The sequence below is a fragment of the Prionailurus viverrinus genome, chromosome C2 (assembly GCF_022837055.1).
Source record: "Prionailurus viverrinus isolate Anna chromosome C2, UM_Priviv_1.0, whole genome shotgun sequence".
NCBI classification, from domain to species: Eukaryota; Metazoa; Chordata; class Mammalia; order Carnivora; family Felidae; genus Prionailurus; species Prionailurus viverrinus.
Window position 1 is genome coordinate 70,150,889 of NC_062569.1, and position 21,945 is coordinate 70,172,833.

A 21,945-nucleotide genomic window follows, 5' to 3' on the forward strand; every position below is an offset into this window, starting at 1 on the left:
AAAAAAAAATCAACATATGATTTTGTTTTCAAATATGACATTATAATAACTGAAGACTCATCATGCTAGGATTGCCAGCACACAATGGTGGTGGTCCCAAGGGTTGTCATAACCGCTTGGTGATAGGAGTCTAAACCCCATCAGTATGGAGACAGTGGGGAACTCTCAGCCAAAGCCTTGGCAGTCTCCCTGCTGATGAATGGGTTAGGAAGATTCTAGGTCATTCTTAATCATAATGCTTCTTTGGAATTAACATGTCTGAATTCATTAATCCAGAACAGGTTAACTCCTGCCATTAAAAACCATCTTCTTTGGTATTTTAGTTCAACTTTTATTCTGTCATAACACTCATCACATTGCTTAAAGTGAGGTCCAGAAGACTTGCACCTTCTATATGTTTAACTTATGCAATCTGACCTATAAAGCAAAGACAAAGAGGGTAGGTGCTGAGAAGAAAGCAAGGAGAGATCGCTAGATCAAAAAACCAAGAAAGTGAGAAGGCAAGAAAAAAAGGAGACCAGTCTATAGAAAAAAAGTATGCATTTATTGAAAAAGGAGTGCGCTTAAGCTGGGATACATAAGTCTCATGCTTTGTTTGCTGATCTCAGTTTCTCAAGTTTCCATTAGTGGATATCTCTCCATGCTGAAGAAGAATCTAGTGTTTAAATATTTTACTTTTTCACATGATCTGAACCTGAATGCAAGACAACTAAGTATTTCACCGGGGACCCAATCAGAGAATAATCACTTCTAACACTGGAAGAAAATCCAGCCCTTTCTTAAAGGATTTTCAAGTGAAATCTTGCATAAAGTTTATTCCAATTTTGTCCCTGAGAGCTGACTCTAAGAATACAACCCTCGGTTAAACACAGTTCCACTCCATTGAGGTACCGCAATGATCACTTCAAAGGCAAGGACGAGGCCTGGTTTTTGGTCATTTCTGTGTTCTGTGCCCCTAGTATAAAGAAGTGCTTAATAAACAGTGGCTGTACCCAAATCACTCTTTCTGCAGCTTCAGAACAGCCCTTCCCCCACCCACTCTCCTCTTAGCTTATGATAGATATCGACCCAAATTACCTTCTATTTGTGCATTGTACCCTGCGCTCTCTGAGTGGGCAATTTGTTCTCTTTAGACTCATCCACAGGAAATGTATAACCTCTTTCATCCAGTGTCTTCTGTGTGTGTGGCGGGGCATGCTGCTTGCTTTGACCACACCTTCTGCTCCTCTCTTGTCCGATGTAAACGAATGCTGAGCTACTCTAGAAGGAAGTAGTGCCTTTCCTTCCAAATGGCTGAGAGGACAGATGAACAACAAGGCAGGAGGGTGCATTTGGAAGGACCTGGAGCCTTTCCTGTCAACCCCTCCTGGATCTCAGCTGAAACGAAACTGTTGTCTGGGGCACAGAAAAGGTTAATAGGCTTTCTCCTCATCCGCCCTCCCTCTGTCATAGTGAGGTGGCTGTTGCTGTGGGGGCAGGCGCAGCCTGGGAGAGCTTCTGTGCTCTTGCTTAATTGTTCCGAAGCTAAAAACAGACCTGGAACAGTGAGAAGCAAATTGCTTCCTGGGTGCATGTTCAGTGGAGCACTGCTTAACTCACTCCAAGCCTTCCCCCACTTGTTTTTGAAATGAGGTGGGGCTGAAGTAATTAAGTAAATAAATGAAACCACAGAAAATCGAGAGCAGAGAAAACTGCTGCTTCTCACTATTCAAATTATTTTCAGGCAGCTCATTTACTAAATGCTGGGCAGCCTTTCCTTTTTTAGCCTCCTCCCCTCTTTATCAGCTCAGCCCCTGGGCTGTAGGGTGTGGGGCACTCAGTCCCAGGATTTCCAAATGGGTGATTCTGGGTCCAGCAGGTTTGTAGAGCCTCAGCCCTCCAGGGCCTCCCATCTCTCTGCCCATAGCCACTGAGATCACCCCAAGCCTGGGGTTGTCACAGGGACTCAGTGGCTCGAGGAAAACAAACATGTCCCCTGGATGGGTCTATAGCTGCCATGGTAGGAGACTCTTTGGCCTAGCCGCATCTGTCAGAGATTATTTTCCAAAAGCCCACGTGATCCCAAAGGTTCCTGCTACAGTATTAATGGCAGTCTCTGTACATCCCATGTTTGAGAACCATACTTGGTGTATAATGTACCTTGATGGCAGTGGCTCAAGTTGTCAGATCCTGTAAAAGTCAGAGAAAGAACAGCATAATACTTATTGCCTGAATGGTTTTGAAACCGGAAATGTTTCTGGCATAAAAGGAGCTAAAGTTGATGCTAACAATCAAAATCATCACAAATCTGGTTACTAAAATCAGTATTGTGTTAAAAAAATAAGCCACATGAACCCAGATGACAGATTTTAAGAAGACTAGGTGATTCTAAGTGACATCAAGAAGAGCTATTTAACTGTGAATTAGCATGACGGTAGGGGGCGTGGGTTGTTTATTTCCTCTCTGTCCTGTCTATATGATATTTGGGGATAAACCCCTTTTGTTTATGAAGGGGGAAAACAGGTTCAATGTATATGGAAAATTCAGATGATGGTCATACATGTATAAGTAAATATATCCCTATTAATTTCATTGGAAAGCATTATCTCCATAGGAAATGAAACAGAAGCTTTGGGTTCTGTTAGGCATTAGATCTTGACGAAATTTTTCATTAATTCAGTCTTCTATTTTTTGTATTGGTTTTCATGTGTCTGTAAGAAACTACCACCAAACAAATAGTCTTACACCAGAACCCAGCACCTGGTTTCATGCGTGTTTATCACACAGGGTAAGAAACTGATAGCTGCAGGATCTCTGTAGGATTGAATAAAAGAGGCCACCCAAGACCCCAGTGTACCAATAAAACAGTAAGGAGCATTCCAATTTGGTTTGAAACATATATTCTATTTAGGGGCACCTGATTGGCTCAGTCAGAGAGCATGCAACTCTTCATCTCCAGGTTATGAGTTAGAGCCCCACATTGGGTATAGCAATTACTTAAATTAAAAAAAAAAGACCCAAAAAACCTTTAAAAGTCCATATATTCTGTTTACATAGACAAGAATTCCCTCACAACTTAGAAGGAGGAGATGTATTTTGGTGGGTGGCGGGGCGGGGGGGGGGGGGGCAGGATTTTGGCGGGAAAAATGGAGAAGGAAAGTGGCCAAAAGGAAAAGATACATAGCTCCTTTTCTTCTGTGCCCCCACCGCCCGCCCCCCCCTCCACAGTGTAAATATTCCTCCTATGTGTTGTTGTTTTCTTAGATGCCAGGAATAAGGATGTAAAAGTCTCCCCGGGGCTGTTCTACTTGATAGAGCTGACACAAAATGAAGAAAGGAGAAGAAAAAATCCATTATGAAAAAAAAAAATCCCCCTGCTCCCCAGCAATCAGACCTTAAAATTCAGTAGAAAGATAGGATAGTGTGAAAACTCACACTAAATTCTTGAGTGCTAACAATGTCAAAGAATAATTTTCAAAAAGTTAAAACATGAATTTCAGACAAATACAGAATGAACACATGCCAAAGATATTATCTGACTCATTTATTAATGAGGAAGTCAGTAAACCATAAAGCTGGTTCAAAGAACATTTGAGGGGCAGGGTGTTTATAGGTAATTTAATAAAAGAATGTTAATTAGATTGCTAAATTCAAAACAAACTCATTAATGCCCAATAGTACAATAAACTATAACATTTGGGGTTATTTTTTCACTGGGACAAAATATTATGTATTAGACACAGGTCTGTAAGATAACATGTAACTTCACAGAACCTGAGCCTTTGATTTATATATTTCTTTAAGAAAATTAAAAAAAATGTTTAATGTTTAGTTAAAACATTCTCTAATGTTAAAAGGGGGAGCAAGAGAGAGAGAACATGGGAGGGGCAGAGACAGAGGAAGACACAGAATCCGAAGCAGGCTCCAGGCTCTGAGCTGTCAGCACAGAGCTCGATGCGGGGCTCGAACCCATGAACTGTGAGATCATGATCTGAGCTGAAATCAGACACTTAATGGGCCGAGCCACCCAGGTGCCCCTTTTGATTTATATTTTAAATAGCAAAGTCAAGCAATAGTAGATTGTTTTAGAAAATTAAGCAATTCTCGAGCAGGCCTGTTGAACACTATTTCAGTGTGACGTTGAAACAATACACACTCATCCTTTGGTTCTTGTTTACAAGTTATGGGTAACCTTTCCTAACAAGTGACATAAGGAAGGGAGCCTGGGTGGCTCAGTCGGGTGGGTGTCTGGCTCCGGCTCAGGTCATAATCTCACAGTTTGCAGGTTCAAGCCCCATGTTGGGCTCTGTGCTGACAGCTCAGAGCCTGGAGTCTGCTTTGGATTCTGTGTCTCCCTCTTTCTCTGTCCTTCCCCAGCTCACACTCTGTCTCTCTCTCTCTCTCAAAAATAAATAAACATTAAAAAAAGTTAAAAAGAAAAACAAGTGACATAAGGAATCCTGAATTTACCACCTAATCATCTGCTACATTTTTTTTGACAGCATGGTGCTTGGAAAAAATGAAATTTTAATCAAGTCTCTGTCAACCTTTTGTCACTTCCTTGGTTCTTTCAATATTGGTACTTGGAGCTTGTGTACTTTGCAGCTTATGAATTAGGCTCACTGATTGTTTCATCTCTTAGCAGCCCAGCTTGTTGAGCAGGAAGGGTGGCAGTGACAGTGAGAACTTGTTCTAGGACACACAAGGATATTGTGATGCTAGCTACAGTAACTCCCCTCAATTTCCTCTCTCTCTCTCTCACACCCAACATAACACAACACAGCACACCACATCACACCACGATACACCCAAAGGGAATGATGAGTGTAGATAATTTTATGAGGAACAAGAAAGTGCAATTCTCCAGTGGAAGCTAATCTTCCTTTGGGTTTCTTAATCAGTTAAGCAATAGCAATAGAACTGCAGACTCTTTACGTTGGTCTGGACCTTAGAGGTTAACTATTCCCATTTCCCTCTCAAAGAAGAAGTCCCCAGAACAGTGTGTGATCTTTGTAAAATGCAAATTTAATCGTGTCACTCTTATGTTAACATCAGTCAATGGCTCTCCATTGCCCTCAAGATAAAGTCCAAATTCCCTCACATACCTTATAAGGTCTGGCCCCTCTTCTCTCTCTCCACCCTCAAATCTCTTCACTCTTTTCCCCTTGCATGTCCCCCCTCTTGCTATGTGGGTTTAGTTTTTCAAATGTGTCTTGTTCTCATTAGCTTCTGTGCATAGGCTGTGTCTTCTCTTTGGGTAGTTCGTAGTCTTCAGGGCCCCTCTACAGCAGATCCTGTGAACTCCACCCAAAGGTCCTTGTTTGCTCCTTAACTTAACATTCAATACGTTTTATCCTTGAGCTGAAACTCTGTGAAAGCGCAGCAGAGTGCTGGCAGATCAGGCGATCATGGGAATGACAGAACGTAGCACACTGAGATTTTGGTCAGCACCTGACAAAGTTGCTCATGGCATCTTTGAGGAAAATGTGGAGGGATGCAGGTTTCATAGTGCTGAGTGAGATTTGGAACTGGTTGAACACAGAACCTCAAAGGGGCATGAATGAGAGGTCAGTAGCATGCTTGAGGGAAGTCTTTCTCACTGTCACTTTCCAGGCCATTATTTTCATAAATATTTTGGAGGTAGACTTCACTGGCAGGCTGATGAAATTCTCAAATGGATTCAAGTTGGAGAAAGTATTTTAGATGTAGATTAGTTGACAAAATGATCTTGACATGTTGAAATAATGGATTATGTCCAACCAGATAAATTTCAAGTGGGTAATCATAATGAAACAACATGATGATAGGAAAGGGTGGGAATGATTTGGAACACATACTTGGTAAGCCTAGCTGACAGTAAGTTTTGCATGAGTCCCCAGAGAGACATGACTTCCAAAAAAAAAAAAAAAAAAAAAGGTAGTCCCTTGGCTGAATTGATTGATGGAAGTGTTAGTATTTATCAATGAGGGTTTTAGTGTCATTTTTTTCTCTGACTTTGCTTCATTTAGAGATGGGAATCTATTTGGATTCAGGTATTATATCTCAGAATGTTGGCAAACTGGGATGTGTCCAGAAGAACACACACAAGATAGAGAGGTGACTGAAGCTTTGTGTGGGGGCGGGTTGGTGGAAGACATCTGCATTATTTAGCTTGGAAACAAGAATGCGAATATAATAACTGTTTTCAAATACTTGGAGGCTAGCGCATGGATGAAAGATTTATTTTATTTGGTGTGGATCCACAGACAGAACTAGGACCAATGAGGGAAAGTAGTAGTTAGGAAAAGCCGCTTAAAATAGCTCCCTTCTGATGGAGAGAGTGGCACAAAACCAAGCTGCCTCAGGAAGCTGGGAGTTCTTGGTCACTGACAATATTCAGAGGCCAGACAACCAGTAACTCGGTAGAAATGTAGAAGGCGCCTGTATTAAGGAGAGGGTGTTGGAATATCACTCTTTAATGTTCTTTCAACTTCAACATGATTGTCTCTTTATTAAGAACTGTATTTTACATAATACATAAACTTAAATATGTATAAGGAGCAACTTTCTCAGTAGTTCCTTATGTAACTGGTGTGGTCTAATGGGAAAAGCCCAAGTTCTGAGAACAAATTGGCATGACACCATCTGGCTTGTCTCATCTTGGGCGAATCGCTTAATTTCTCTGAATCCCTATTTTGCAAACTGAAATAGGACTAATACTCACTTGTGGTTGAGATAAAGCAACAGAAAAACATAAATATACACGAAAACTATAAATAATACCATGGACTAAGCTAAGTGAAGTTGCCTGGACAAGGAGGGTCACGGAAGTCCAACGAAGGCTGGATCACTGTGAGCTGGGTAATAACAGTTAAGAATTCTCAGTGTTTGCTATATGCCGGGTACTGTTCATTATCTCAGTTTGTCTTTGCCAGAAGCCCATGAGAAAAGCTACCCACAGAGGAGGTAAGTGACTTCCAAGAGGCCATGGCTCTAGCAAAACCAGGAGACGAACCCAGGTGGTCTGGCTACAGAGACTGCCCACTGATTTCTTTCCTGACCATGAGGAAGGCATCACAGATGAGCAGTGTTGGACTCACAGTGTGGTCGCAGTTGAGGCCAAAACTAATCCTGCAGGGGGTTCTGGAGCTGGGAGGGCCTGTCAGAATTGTCCCAAATTTGGACAGGGAGGCTGGGCCTTTGTTTCTCCACATCAACCCAAGCTTACACCTAGGTTCCACCAATAGCTGATGACAGATGTGTACCGGAGGGCAAATCCTGGTGAGGAAAGCAGCTGGGAGGGTCCACAGCTAACCTCCCCAGCATCTGGGGCATGGGTGCATGAATGAAGAGGAGATCTGAACAGAGAGTCCATTACACCTGGGCACAGATTCCACTACACCTGGCACAGACCAGGCATGACAACAGCGATCAGGTGATGATGACTATCATGTGCTGAGGATGTCTGGTGTGGCAGACTGTTCTAAGCACCTTAATCACACAAACTAATTTAAGAAGTTTTTATTTATCTTTGAGCTAAAGAATGGAAATACAAAGAGATTTAATAACCAGGGAAAGATCATTTAGCCACGAAGTGGCAAATAGAGATTTTTTTTCCAAGACCTTTTTAGAAATGAATATCCAGCAAAATATGCTCTTTGTGGTGTGCATTTGTATGGGTTTTTACAAATGGCAGGTAGATACAGAGCAGTTCTGTTACCTGCCAGGGCCCCATTTTAGTCAACCCCTTTCTGCCCCCAGGCCCAATGACTACTGGTATCTTTTTTGTCCTTTAATTATATTTTTTCCCCCAGAATGCCATATAAATGAAAGCATACATCATGCAGTTTTTGAAACTCACTTCCTTCACTTATCCTAATTAGTGCATCTGAGCTTCACACAGGCTGTCATGTGAATCAGTGCAGAATTGGATTTGGAACTCGGGCTCCCTGATGCCAGAGTCCATGCGCTAAAACCTCTGTGCTCTACACACTCCCTGTGTCAAGACAGCTGGGCAGACCTGTGGTATTGCCCCTTCTGTGGCCATAGCTATTATTGGGTTCCTAACAATCCTTGGTAAATTCTATTGGAACTTGCTCTGGGTTATTCATTTGTTACAAATGAAGGGTTTATGTAATATGTAAACCCCTGCCCCAGGACCATGAATGATCACCCCACCTCTTAGCTACTTCTGTGACTTCTTTGGGAGGAGGGGCAGAATGTACCTCCTCTAGAACTGTTAGTTCTTTTACTGCAGAAACCATGACTTTGGGTACCACCTTGGGGCTCTCCTGCCTGTATTTTTTTAAGCCCTTTTACATTATAGTGGACTCTGGGCTTTTATGTGAGCTACACTATGTCTGAAGCACATGGTGCAAAGCCAGGAAATCTCAGAGCCTCTTCTGCTCTGAGATTCCCCCTCTCTTACCTATTACATCTGGTACGGACACAACTATGGTCGTCCTGTTTCAGTCCAGAGAGGGGGCAGTGTGCCAGGCCACTCTTCAGGTCCTCACAGCATGCCAGACCTTCAGACATAGTTCTTATCCAAATGGTGGGAAAATTGCTTTTTGGGCATCCAGTTCTCACTTTGAGGTTTCCTGCTCTATGAGTGCTTTGTCCTCCAGGCTTTAGCTTTTGATAATCAAAGCCCAATCTTCAGAATCTCTAAAAGTCCCTCCCTCCCCACCTCAAGGGTCTGCCTCTGCTGGTTCACGAATCAGTTTTGGAAATACAAAGCCAAAAATGTACTCTCTTTCCCTTAGCCCCAGCATCACTTACTCCCTATAGGATTGTTGAGAATGGAAAAATGCATTGCCATTATTTTGGTTAGCAGAGGACATGGTAAGGTTAGCATTGGAGTTAGGGTGCAGGGGGGGCAGTGTGAGGGTTATTGTGGCTTGTGGAACTTGACAAATCTCCTTCTGTGTCATGACACAGCCTGATTCTCCCTGATGACCTCACTTTCTATCAGTGTGTACTAACGTCTTTCATTATGTGATAAGTTCTTAAATGCGCCATCTTGCATCAAGAAGGAAGTTGACCGAGGGTTACTTTAGGGTGCTCATTCTTTGCTTTTATCCTTAGTGAACATCAGGACCATATCTGTCTTGTTCAGAATTTTGTCTTCCAAACCTAGCATAGTGAGTCACGTGGTAGGTACTCCAGAAATATTTATGGTATGAATATTTGTGCATGGTAGGAATGACAATTAGGATTGGCTTTGGGAAAAAAAAATATATCCAGTACAATTGAAGTAGTGATGCTATTGTAAACTTGGAAGGAAGGGTACTGCTGGGTTAGGAAAAGAGAAGGGGAGAGGACAGAATTTTTACTTTGGCGCATTTTTTAAATCCAGGAGGGCCCAAAGAGTATTATTAACTTGTTTTTCCTTGAGGCTGGGGAGTCTCTAGAGTGTGATGGCTAGAATGGAGGTACTGCCTTCCCTTCTCAGCCCTTCGTCCACAGGATACAAAGTTCTGGTGAATCTATGGGTCATGAGCAGAAGCCTTCTGAGCTAGCATCAGCAGTGCTCATCTGTCAAATTGGAGGCCAGATGGAGCTTTGTAGAACAGAATTCCTCAGGCCAAGGGACCAGCTTCCCTGGGTAAGCCTCCTTCAAGGAGACCCCCACACCTGAGCAGGTGTCACCTGAAGTCAGGGAGAGAGGCACAGAAGAGGAAACAATTCCAAATAAGGACTTTGTTTCCCCCAAATGAGTTTGTTTCTCCTATTGATTTTCCCATTTATTTTCTATCCTTTTAAAAGCAGTAATAATCATGGAGCTGAAATGTCTAGTCAATTTCAAATTAGTTACATGGCATCTATTTACACTCCTTTCTACATGAGAGGAATAAGGACGAATTCATAGCAAATTATTTTAAATGCTATAGTACTCTGTCTTACATTGTCTCTATACTTCTTCACTTTTGGAATGACTTATTGGCTATAATATCTTAACAATCCCATGTCAGATTTTGTAGTTCTCTTACAAAAAGACATCTTTTGTAATGAATTTTCCCTCAGGAGATAATAGGGCATAAGTCACCGGTCAGTGCCAGATTGAGCAAAAAAATCTAAATTCAGCCTAGTTTTTAAATGTTTTACATACTTGAGATATTTAAATATATTTTAAAAAATTTTTGATGACAAGCAGAGATACTTCACAATCTGTCATTTTTATTTATTTACAGCAAGGTTGTTGAAATTAATCCTTTTTCTTTCTGTTTATGATTGTGTGGGAAAAATGTGTTACTCCTTAAGATTGTTGGAGCTTAAAATATTAGCTTGAAACTTTGCATATTGATGAGTTGCAATATTTTGGCAAAAACCTTTTTGGGTATTAAGCAACCCAAAATTCAAGAAAGTATGGTTAAAAATATTTCCTCATTACAATAAAATGTGGATGTGAAGTTAATGATATTCTAATTTGGTACTTAATTTGATAGAAAACACATATTCAAACCTTCTGAAAAATATTTATTGAACACTTTCCATGAACAAGGCTAAACTCTGTAGAGAATAAAACAATGAAACAGATCCATTTCCTGCCTTCGAGGTACAATTTAAAGGGAGATGAAACAAAAAGTTAACTCCAATCAAAAGCTGGGTGGGAAGTGACAGATGCTCTAAAGAATTTGGAAAAGGCATGTACTACTTCTCACAAAGGGTGAAAGAACAATTTGACAGGTGTTGGTGGCTTTTTGAGTTATTCCTGGAAGGATGATCTATAAAGGGAAATCCTTCTAGATAGAACAGTATGTAAATATATGTAATTTATAAACATAGGGGTGTATTTATCCCTTGCAATTAGTGTGTTTGTATTTTTGGGGTAAATACCTAGTAGTGCAGTTGCTGGATTGTAGGGTAGTTCTAGTTTTAACTTTTTGAGGAACCTCTCCATACTGTTTTCCAGAGTGGCTGCACCGTCTGCATTTCTGCTGACAGTGCACAAGGGTGCCTTTTTCTCTGTATCCTTGTCAACACTTGTTGCTTCTTATGTTTTTTATTTTAGTCATTTTCACAGGTGTGAGGTGATAGCTCATTGCAATTTTGTCTTGTGTTTCCCTGATGATGAGTGATGTTGAGCATCTTTTCATGTGCCTGTTGGCCATCTGGATGTCTTCTTTGGAGAAATGTCTGTTCATGTCTTCTGCCCATTTTAAATGGGATTATTTGTTTTTTGGCTGTTGAGTTTGTAAGTTCTTTATATATTTTGGATACCAACTCTTGGATAAAGAATATGCAGTATATATACACAACGAAATATTATTTAGCCTTAAAAGGAATGAAATCTTGCCACTTGCAATGACATGGATGGAGCTACAGAGTATAATGTGAAATAAGTCAGAGAAAACAAATACCATATGATTTCATTCTTATATGGAATTTAAGAAACAAACAAAAAAAATGAGCAAAGAAAAAAGATGAACCAAGAAAAACAGACTCTTAGCTATAGAGAACAAACTGATGGTTACCAAGGGGATGTGTTGGGGGGATGGGTGAAATACGTGAAGGGGATTAAGGAGTGAGATTGTCGTGATGAGCACTGGGTATTGTATGGAAGTGTTGAATTACTATATTGTACACCTGAAACTAATATAGCATTATATATTAATTATACTGGAATTAAAAAAAAACCCAAATGTAATTTGGAGACGATTTGTACTTCATTTATATATGGAATAAAAAACATTTTAATCTTGGCCTAGGGATTTAGCCAAAGTTAAATCCATTCTATTCACAAAATCCTCTGGGATATTATGTCCTATTCTGGCCTGAGGGTATTTATGCTTACTGTTTCTTCTGCCTAGAATGCTCTCTCCGAATATCTGCATGGTTTGCTCCCTTACAACCTTTAGATCTCAGTTAGAACTGTGACCACACTGTTGAAAATTTTAGATGCCACTCCTGTCCTTCTTCCCGCTTTATCTTTATACTATATATTATTATTTATTTTATTTGTCTGTTGCCCCTTCCTAAACATATGCTCAGGAAGAGTTTTTTTGTTTGTTTGTAATGTTTTATATCCCCAAATCCTGCATTGTAGGCATTCACAAGATATTTGTGGCATGGTGGAGTGAAGGACAAATATGGAGAAACAAAGTGGTTCCAAACAGTTTACTTTAAAATACAGCTGACCCTTGAACAACAAGGGAGTTAGGGATATCAATTCCTTCTGCAGTCAAAATTCTGTGTATAACTTTTGACTCCTTCAAAACTTAGCTAATAGCCTACTCTTGACCAGAATCATTACTGATAAACAGTTAACACAATTTATATGTAATATACTGTACTCTTACAATAAAGTAGTCTATAGAAAAGAAAATGCTATTAAAAAATCACAAGGAAGAGAGCATACATTTACAGTACTGTACCATATTTATCGTAAATAATCTTTATCTAAATGGACCCGAGTTCAAACCTGTATTGTTTAAGGGTCAACTATAATTATTTTAGATCCTAACACAGCTCTAAACTGAATGTGCATGTTCTTTCCTGGTGGCAGTCCTCTTTTGTGTGATGTAAATCAGCATATGATGGCTACTATGATCACTTGTGTAACCTTGGGCAAGTCACCTGACCACTTTGTGCCTCCATTTCCTCATCTATAAAATAGGACATATAAAATAGGACAGTAAAATGGGACAGTGAAGTCCCTACCTCATAGGATTATTGTCAATATTAAGTGAGTTAATAGATTTATATGCACCTGACATATAGCAATTGTTTCATAAGTGCTTACTACAGGGGCGCCTGGGTGGCACAGTCGGTTAAGCATCTGACTTCAGCCAGGTCACGATCTCGCGGTCCGTGAGTTCGAGCCCCGCGTCGGGCTCTGGGCTGATGGCTCAGAGCCTGGAGCCTGTTTCCGATTCTGTGTCTCCCTCTCTCTGCCCCTCCCCCATCCATGCTCTGTCTCTCTCTGTCCCAAAAATAAATAAAACGTTGAAAAAAAAAAAAAAGAATAAGTGCTTACTAGAATTATTTACTTTCCTTTTATAGGCTTGAGTTTGGCTTTGCCATTCAATGTGTCTTTAAAGACTTGGAGGACATTTCTCAGACCCTTTGCACTTTTCTCAGACTTGTATAATTTGAGTTTCACTATCTCCTTCTACACTGACTGTCGCTCTGCCTCCTATGTCAGACCCTTCCTCAGTGCTGGTCTTCAAACCTCCATATTTTCAGTACCTCATTCTGGTCACCATTTACAGATGACCTTTTGTTTCCTTAACTTTCATCTTCTATTGTGCCTCTAGTTTCAGCCATGGAGTATGTGCTCAGCCAGCATATCTGTTCATCATTATCTTAATTGGCTTTGGTATCTCCCCTGGCATTCCTATTCCAAGGCATAATTCATTCCTTCTGTTTTTCACTGCACCACATGGAAGTGCATGCTCTGAATTTCGTCATTCTGCAATATGCAGTCATAGCTGTATCATTTTCTATCCCTGACTGTGAAATCCATTCTACGTCTCTCATGCAAATAACAAACAAAAAGAAAGGCAAAAGTCTTTATTAAATGTTTTTAGTTGACATCTTATCCATTTACATTGATGATGGGAAAATGCCAGTCTCTCCTTATTGGATCAGTTGCCTTTACCTCCCTACTTCCATTTGCTCAGTTTAGACCTAAGAACCTAATGGAACCCTGACGGTTTCTTTTAGGTGTTGGAACACACTGTTATCATGAAGTTTAGTTTGTTGAGTATCCATGTGCCCAGTGGCTCTTAAGCAACAGTCCAAACTTTGTCTCTTTCTTACCCCAGATCTTTGAGGTCCAACAGAACAGGCATACAGAGGCTCACCTTCTGGGTCAGATCCTTCTGGTATAGGGAGCTGGATGCATCTCTATGGCTTTTCCATCCCTGGAGCCATTGAGGAGCTCCCAGTTGCCACACACAGTTTCTGTCCTCAGGTTGGTACCAAGAAGCTGCCTCCAGGGAAGAAGCAGTTCCTGGTTAGGTAGCAGAGACTCATTTTGGTCATTCAACAAAATGGAGAAAAATGTTAAACAAACCAGTATTATTTTTACATAAAAGACTTTCCTTTGTGCTGTAATGCATTCTTGGATTCAGCAACCAAAAGCAGAAAAGTGAAAAATGGACTGTCTTTTCCTTCATAGACTCTATGTTCACTCCATTGCTGACAGTAAGTTAAAAATACTTGGCTGGTGAGAAAGGTGAGAAATGGATGATTCAGTCCCTCCAAATAAAGAATCCGCTGCTGAAACGGAAGGCTGGTCAGATCCAGAGTTGCGACGAGTTGTTTTTAGGTCCTTTCCTACTGGGCACAATTCAAGGTGTGAGGAACAGGGGCTGCCTATATCTAGACATAAAAACCTTTATAAAAGTGACAAAAATGTCAACATGACAATTTTGTAGAAAAAAAATGTCAGCTCTTACTTCTAATTAGAAGCACCAGGGAGAACACATAACATAAGGGTTCTTGTTATAAACCCGGACTCTGTTTACCTAACACTTTCCTCCTCAGTCACCTTGTCTCCTTTTAGATGCCATTGTAGGACCTGTTTACGACCCTGGCCTGCTTGCTCTCCCACAGCTGCCTTATTTTTGGCTCCTCTTCCGTCAAGGTGCTAATTGTGTTTATGAATACCTCCCAGCTATTCTTAACACATTGTTCCAAACAGCTCTCCTCCGGCTTTTCGAGATGAATTTTGACTTTTTTTTTTCTCCAGTGCTGACAGTTCAGGCTCCAATGGATTGAGGGCTCCCACTTTTGACTATTCTATTTTCTTTTGATACCCACCTCCTTAATTTTTCTTTTTTGCTATATACAACTTCCTTTTAATTTTTTACAATAAAATTTTATTTTAAAGTAGTTTTAGAAAAACACAGAACACAATGAAAAAGATAATACAGTGAGTATCCTGTAAATTCATTGCCCGGTTTCCCCTGTTAATAGAATCTGACATTAGTATGCTGTATTTGAACTGGTGTGCATACACTACTTTTAACTAAAGTCCATACTTTATTCGAATTCCGTTAGCTTTTCTTAATGTCCTTTTTACCTTCCACAGTCCCATCTAGGATACCACATTATATTCAGTAGTCATGTTTCCTTAGCTGCTTCTTGGCTGTGACAGTTTCTAAGACCTTGATGGTGTTTGAAGAGCTTGACAGTTTTGGGGAGTATTGGGATGTTCTAGACTATCGGGATGTTCTAAACAGCTAATTATAAAGGTTTCTTCCAGAAACTCCCCTTTTTTTCTTTTCTGTAATCTCAAGACATTTACAAAAATAATTTGTGCTTTGAATCCTGCTGATAGAAATACTTCCAATTTGAGAAAACTGTCCAAGTTCACTGTATAAATGCACTACCCTCCACTCCACTTTGACAATTTAGTTAATTTTCATCATGTCCTCTAGGTACCATCTTGAATACTAGCACTTTATCAATATGAAATGGTGATCAATACAAGACACGGAGTATTCTCAGTTGAGAACGTATTGGCTAGAAACACAAAGGTATCAAGGTATAAGATGATCTTTTTTCCTTACAGTTGGTTAGTCCAGTTTGAACTTTCTAGATCTAGAAGATAGAATGTTATGTCAGAATACAATGAAAATCTATTTCCAGAAAGCTTTTTGAAGACAAATGGATGTTTTGAACTCATAAATATGTTGTTCATCATAGATTTTTCTTTATTATAATTTTCAAGTTCATCTTGAGCCAGAAATGCCAGTGTGACCCGGTGTGATTGAGGTTCTGAATTTTGACTTTGCCACACATTCAACCATTTGAATCCTTTTGCCTGAGGAAGGAATGGTTTGTTATTATTTGACTGAAATGTTCCATCTATTATAATGGCCTTCACGTATACTTCTCTATTGAGTTACCAGCCACACGTGCCATTCCAGTTATTAGAAATGGAGCTTAGAAAAATCTATAATTACTGCCTAGACAAAATAGCCTTTTAAGTGCTGTTCCACTGGTTGACTTGAATCCAGGGTTCCTTAGAAACAATTTCCACTTTGCTTAGTAGCAGTCACTGAATGCTTTCTACAAGAGAGGAATTAGGTGATGAGTAAGCACTCCTTCCAGATTATTCTTGTTTCATCCTGGCTGCCTTATGCTGAGTCTCTGTAGTATGTCTGATGTACGATGTTTGAAAAGCCAGGCCATTCTTCTGTGACACCATAGAGGCTTCCCACTTTATTTGCTGCTCTGGCCTGGTCCTTCCAATGTTCAAAGATGGTGCATGGCACATTTAACTGCTCTGTAGTCTTGCAGTTATCATTGATTTATTTCTCCATGGCTCATTTCACAAAGGATTTGAAAGTGACAGGCTTCTAGTTGGCACTTTCTTTGGAGCCCATCTATGTAAATGTAATGCTGATATCTGATTACCTATTTATGAATCTAGCAGTGTGTGGTGGCTTATAAGACTGTACAGCTGATTGGGTGGTATCAGAGGTAGCACTAGGAAAAAAGAATATTGCTTGCAAAGGGGCCTCAGGTATGGGGTAAGGACTTTCAGCACATGGGAGGCTGTCTAAGCCTAACACTTAAGGAAACAACCTTTATGTTAGAGGTACGCGTGCCTGCTCTCTTAGTCACAGAACCACTGGGGAGTCTTTGTGCTTGGAGACTGATGTCCTGAGCTCTAGTTCTGGCTTGGCCTCCAATTGATCTTGTAACTCAATACAAGTCAAGGAAACCCTCTCATTTGCAACTCATTGTCTCATTTGCAACTAAATAAGTTGTACTAAGACCCTCTTAATCTAAGGTTCTATGATCCTCTAGCAGATTTTGGAAAATGTTCACCAAAGTGCCTTATTTATCAAGTTAACATAGAATTAAATATTGTGGATATAAAAAATTAAGATAGGTTTTGATCATCTCTTTTTTACTAAAAACACAAGCAAGATGGAAGAATAAATGCATTGCTTCTGCATAGATTTATTGAGTGCATGGTACTGAGAAGACAATAGTGAATCAGACACAGTCCTTGACCTCAAATGTGCTTAAATTTAGATATGAGGCATGTCATTCTCTCTTCCCACATCCCCCTTCTCTTACTCTATCTTAAAGGAAGATCATCACACCTCTGGTTGACTTTTTTCAAAAGCTCCAATATCAGGGTTGCAGATGGATAGGACAAAGACCCCTTAAGGGGCCAAAGTGAATTCAAGAAACTTCCTAAAAGTGCCACTTCTAGTTTCAGCATTGTCAGGTTTGGGGACGATAAGTCATTATCCAACGAGTTTATTACTCATCTCCCTAGCTGTTAGCATATGTAGTGCCTTTTTACAGATATAAGGAAACATGTCCCCTCCTGAAAAATTGCATAAACGTGGCCCCTCTGTGCAGTAATTAAGGAAAAGCCCCCTACCCCCCACCTTCTTGATTCAGCCCCTCACCAGGGCACCCCATGTCCTGCCCATTAGTAGATGTCTGGCTGAACCATACCCTGCTGCCTGTCTGCAATCTTGCCAACGAATTCGTGAAGCTTCTTGAGAACAATCCTTCTCTTCAAAAGTTCATGAGGAAAGAAGAGGACTCTGGGAGTTGCTCTGCTAAGAGGACCAGGCTTTTAAGACAATCTATTTCTTCACGTTTAAAATACAGAACCATATGTGTGAGCTGCCTGAGAGTTTGGGTGACAAGGCATCCTATTTTTGTCAGATTGCTCTGGTTTTGGTACTATTTCCCCCTCACGGTGCCCTGAGAAGTCCTTCTGAGTGGCAATATGTCCCCTTTAAAAAAAAAACAAACCACCCACGTAAGATCACAGCGCTTGAAACGATGTTTAGGAGGCCAGTTGCGGATGGCTCTGTTGGAACTGAGCAAGTCTGATTCTCCACTGCATATGTTCTAATTTAATTGGCCTAATGAGTTTAGGCTGATATGATCAAATGATCAATCAGGTTTGAGTTATGAGGTATTGAAAAATAGGATTGGAGAAGAAAAAAGGCAATTGGCAAATTGACTACCGGACAGGGGAGCCTGGGAAGTCTTGATTTAACAATCGGATACTTTTTATTTTATTCCCCCATCCCTTGTATGCTAAGCCATAACAAAACCTAGTTAGATGTGTTTGCTTGCTCATGTTTCACTGGAATTCACTTTGCAGTCCCCCCTCTGTTTTGATTCAAAATGCTTTTCTTTCTCTCAAACACAATAAGCCAGAAATTCTGCCTTGTCTGAAACATTCAAGAACCAGTGAATACCTGCTATCTAGAAAGGCGAAATGCCCCTATGGAATTCTTGTTACCTTTAGACATTGTTAATATATTCTGTGAAAAAAAATACAAAAGAAAACATGAGTTTTAGCACTGACATGTAACATTAGTTCCGCTTAAATATTAGACGCCCTGTTCCTATTATGTAGTGAAGTGGGTGATTGGCCAAGGAGGGAATTTTGGTGTGTGGATTTTATTTTTTTAATCTATTTTTGAGTGGCTATTAATGGGAAGTCCTTGGGTCATCTCAGGCCAGTAACTGAAACTGCTTGAAACAGACCTTCTTCTAGCTCTGGGAAGGTTAGAAATTGGGTGAACGTATCAAGCTTGGCTAGTTTTCCACTTGACTTGCTGTGTCTGAGGTAAATATGGGTACCCTGTAGCACATGGGATTCTGTTCATTTACAAAGATGTAGGGGCTTAGTTTTTTCAACGGGTTGATTTTTGTTCTTGAGCTTTGGTCAAACTTCGAAAATGGGTATGAATTTGCTCCTCAACTTTGGGAGCAGAACATTTATTTGTGTTCATGTTTAGGTAAATCTGGCTCTGTTGCCTCCTCTCCCCTGCAAGGTTATTGGAAATTTGATCTCCTCTATTTTTGCCCTGCAATTTCCTTTGGCCGTTCAAGGAAACTGAAGGTCGTATATCTTCCAGAAAATCTGAGGAAAGGCCTCTGGTCTTGCTGCGGAAGTGGCTCATTGAAAAGCATGGTGCTGCAGTCTACATGTTCAGTTGGGCCATGGGATCTTTGATCCCTCCTGGGCCACAGGGCCCAGAGTATAGACTTCATGTGACCTCATTAGTAGTCCTGCATTACATGGGGCACAAAGGTCCACTTGGATAGAGTCATGCCTTTTAGACACTTTTGATCATTTTTGCTCATAAACAATCTCACTGCTTACCTGGGAGCCTAAAGTTCTGAAAACTTCCTTAGGTGACATCCAGGTCACAAATCTTTGTTCTTCCCTTGAGATGGAGACAAGGAAAGTATCTTCCATCCTTTCTTAGTAAACCTAGAGACATAGTTAAATTCTCAGTCCGTGTTCCCTGCCATGTTTGATTTCTCCTTATTTTATTTCTTACTTTTGAACTATTGCATAAGCCACCGGGATAAGTAAGTTAAGAGTTATGTCGCCAGGAAATAGTCTTTGGTATCTACGACATTTTGTTGTTTGTATGTACATTTTGTTGTTTGTTGTGCATGTGTGTGTGGGGAAATATGAAGTTGTCTTTCTTACTGCCATCCTCTTTTAGTCCAAGTGCAAAGTTTCTCAGAAGGGCAGGCCTTATGGTTTGTGTGGAATGTAAATAGCTCAAATGACCCCATCTCTAAGAAGAATTCTTTAACTGTAAGGCTGAATGAAGTGTATTCTCCTGTTCTCTACTGTATTCCCAGCAATACTTTGAGCATACTTTTAAAACATATTTATTGCATGGCTCCTGGGTGGCTCAGTTGGTTGAGCATCTGAGTCTTGATTTCAGCTCACGTCATGATCTCACGGTTGATGGTGAGATCATGAGATTGAGCTCTGTGTCGGGCTTCATGCCCTGCTTAAGATTTTCTCTCTCTCTCCCTCTGTCCCTCCCCAATTCGTGCATGTCTGTGCATATATTCTTTCTCTCTTTCTCTCTATCTCAAAAAACAAACTAACAAATGAAACAAAAAACAAAACCAAAAACATTTATCTATTGCACACACTCCCAATTCTAGGGAAAGCTTTGATTTCTCTTCTCATTCACTCCAAGCAGAAGAAAGGTCAAGGCCAAGGACTGTATTTGACCAAGGTTCATTTTTATGGGTGTGATGGTATAAATTTCAATATAATGAGAGAAGACAGAAGACTTTCTGCACTTTGCATGGCCTCTGGTCCGTGTTTGGTGTTTCCTCTTTAGAGTCATTGCTTTAGGTCCTTTCCTGATTCATTCATTTATCTATTAATTCAAGAAACTTTCCTTAAGGACTTACTGGATTAGACATTGTGTAGGCCCTGGTTGTAGCATGAAGATAATCAGACCATACTCTTCTCCTCAGCTTATATTTTAGTGGCCTGTCTCTCTCGGAACTTACGTGGGACAGTGAGATTGCGCTGGGCCTGCTGACCTCTTGGGCAGGGTTCCCTCATCCTGAGAAGACTACCTGGGGGGCAGGATTGTTTCTCAAGAAAAGTAGGAGTCATTCACATTTATACTTCCACAGCATAGTCAAAGAAGTTACAGCTCAAAGGTTGTCTCAGCTCCCTGTTCCCCTTTGTGCAGCAAATACAGAACACCTGCCATGAGCTGTCAGGTGGGAATCAGTATTGAACTTGATAGAATCCCTGAGTCATGAAGACCTATATGCATGTTTAGCTACATCTCTGTGATTGTATCTTTCTTGGGAAACTGAAGGTGCCTAGATCTGCAGGAGGAAGCTGATAGGTAACTCCTGATACAAAATCCCAACATCACTCTCTTTCTATATTATTTTAGAGGCAAAACTACCCATCATTACATTGTTTCAGCAACATGCACACTTTGTTGTCTCCCTACCTGGATGGTGATGGGCAGAGACCATGTGGTCTTTAGTCTGGTACCCTGGGGAAACCTCGCACAGTACCTCATACCTCCCCTTGTGGAAAGAGTGAATACAGAGGTACATTCAGGGAAAACCAAGTTGGTACTAAAACTGTTCTTGTCTGCATTTCAAATGGCTCTTAACTAAGTAACAATTTTGAACTTAAGAAAATATGTAGATATAATATAAATGAATAAATGTTGATGCATTTCGGGGCGCCTGGGTGGCGCAGTCGGTTAAGCGTCCAACTTCAGCCAGGTCACGATCTCGCGGTCTGTGAGTTCGAGCCCCGCGTCAGGCTCTGGGCTGATGGCTTGGAGCCTGGAGCCTTTTCCGATTCTGTGTCTCCCTCTCTCTCTGCCCCTCCCCCGTTCATGCTCTGTCTCTCTCTGTCCCCCCCAAAAAAATAAATAAAGGTTGAAAAAAAAATTTTAAATGTTGATGCATTTCTTTTATTCAAGGTGCTGGACTAGGATCTGTGGGTTACAAAGCAGCGAATTGATATGGACTTGGTGCTTAAAGTATGTGGGAGGGCAGGTAAGTCATATAAAACAATAAAATTCCATTATGCTTATTCATATACAGTAAAGCCTTGGTTTGTGAGCACAACTCATTCTTGAAACATACTTGTAATCCAAAGCACTCCTGTATCAAGGCGAATTTCAAGAGCCATTGGCTCAGTTGGGATCATGTGACATTTGGCCTCACTTACTACTCGTATTACAAGACATCACTCATTTATCAAGTTAAAATTTATTAGAAATGTTTACTCGTCTTGCAGAACACTCGCAGCACAAGTCACCTGCAACCCAAGGTTTTACTGTATTTATTTTTGAGGGTTTTTAAAAATAGCATCATAATAGCAGCAACTTACGGGTGCGAGTGATGGTCAGATTCAAGGATTTGGATCTGGAGGATTTGGAGTTGTTTACCAAGAGGCACTTGAGTCCTTCATAAAAAGTCAATCAGATGCAGGGAGTGTACAATGTTGGGTGAGAGTCAAAGGATGGAGACAAAGCCAGGGCCTCATTTTCCTGTCTGCTTGGCATCCTGGAAGGTCTGGTCTCACCTGATAGGCTCAGCTGAAGAGAGGCTACAACTCAGAAGATCCCAAAGCTCTTGGTTTGTTTCTTCTCTCTTTTCCCTCCCTTGACTTGTTCCGCACCTCAAAAGAATCTATTTTCATTTCCTTAGCTTTAAAGTACTTGTACTCTCTGTTGTTTTGTA

General features: G+C 40.6%; 1 long non-coding RNA gene across 2 annotated transcripts in view; it reads left to right on the forward strand.

Moving 5' to 3' along the window:
• The window catches only part of LOC125175156 (uncharacterized), a 273,534-nt gene extending 252,294 nt beyond the window's left edge, over positions 1-21,240 (forward strand). Inside the window, exon 4 of one of the 2 annotated variants that reach the window (XR_007155676.1) lies at positions 21,180-21,240. This is a non-coding gene — a long non-coding RNA (uncharacterized LOC125175156). The remainder of the gene's footprint in view (positions 1-21,179) is intronic. The other variant, XR_007155675.1, reaches the window with a different exon arrangement.
• The last annotated feature ends 705 nt before the right edge of the window (positions 21,241-21,945 follow it).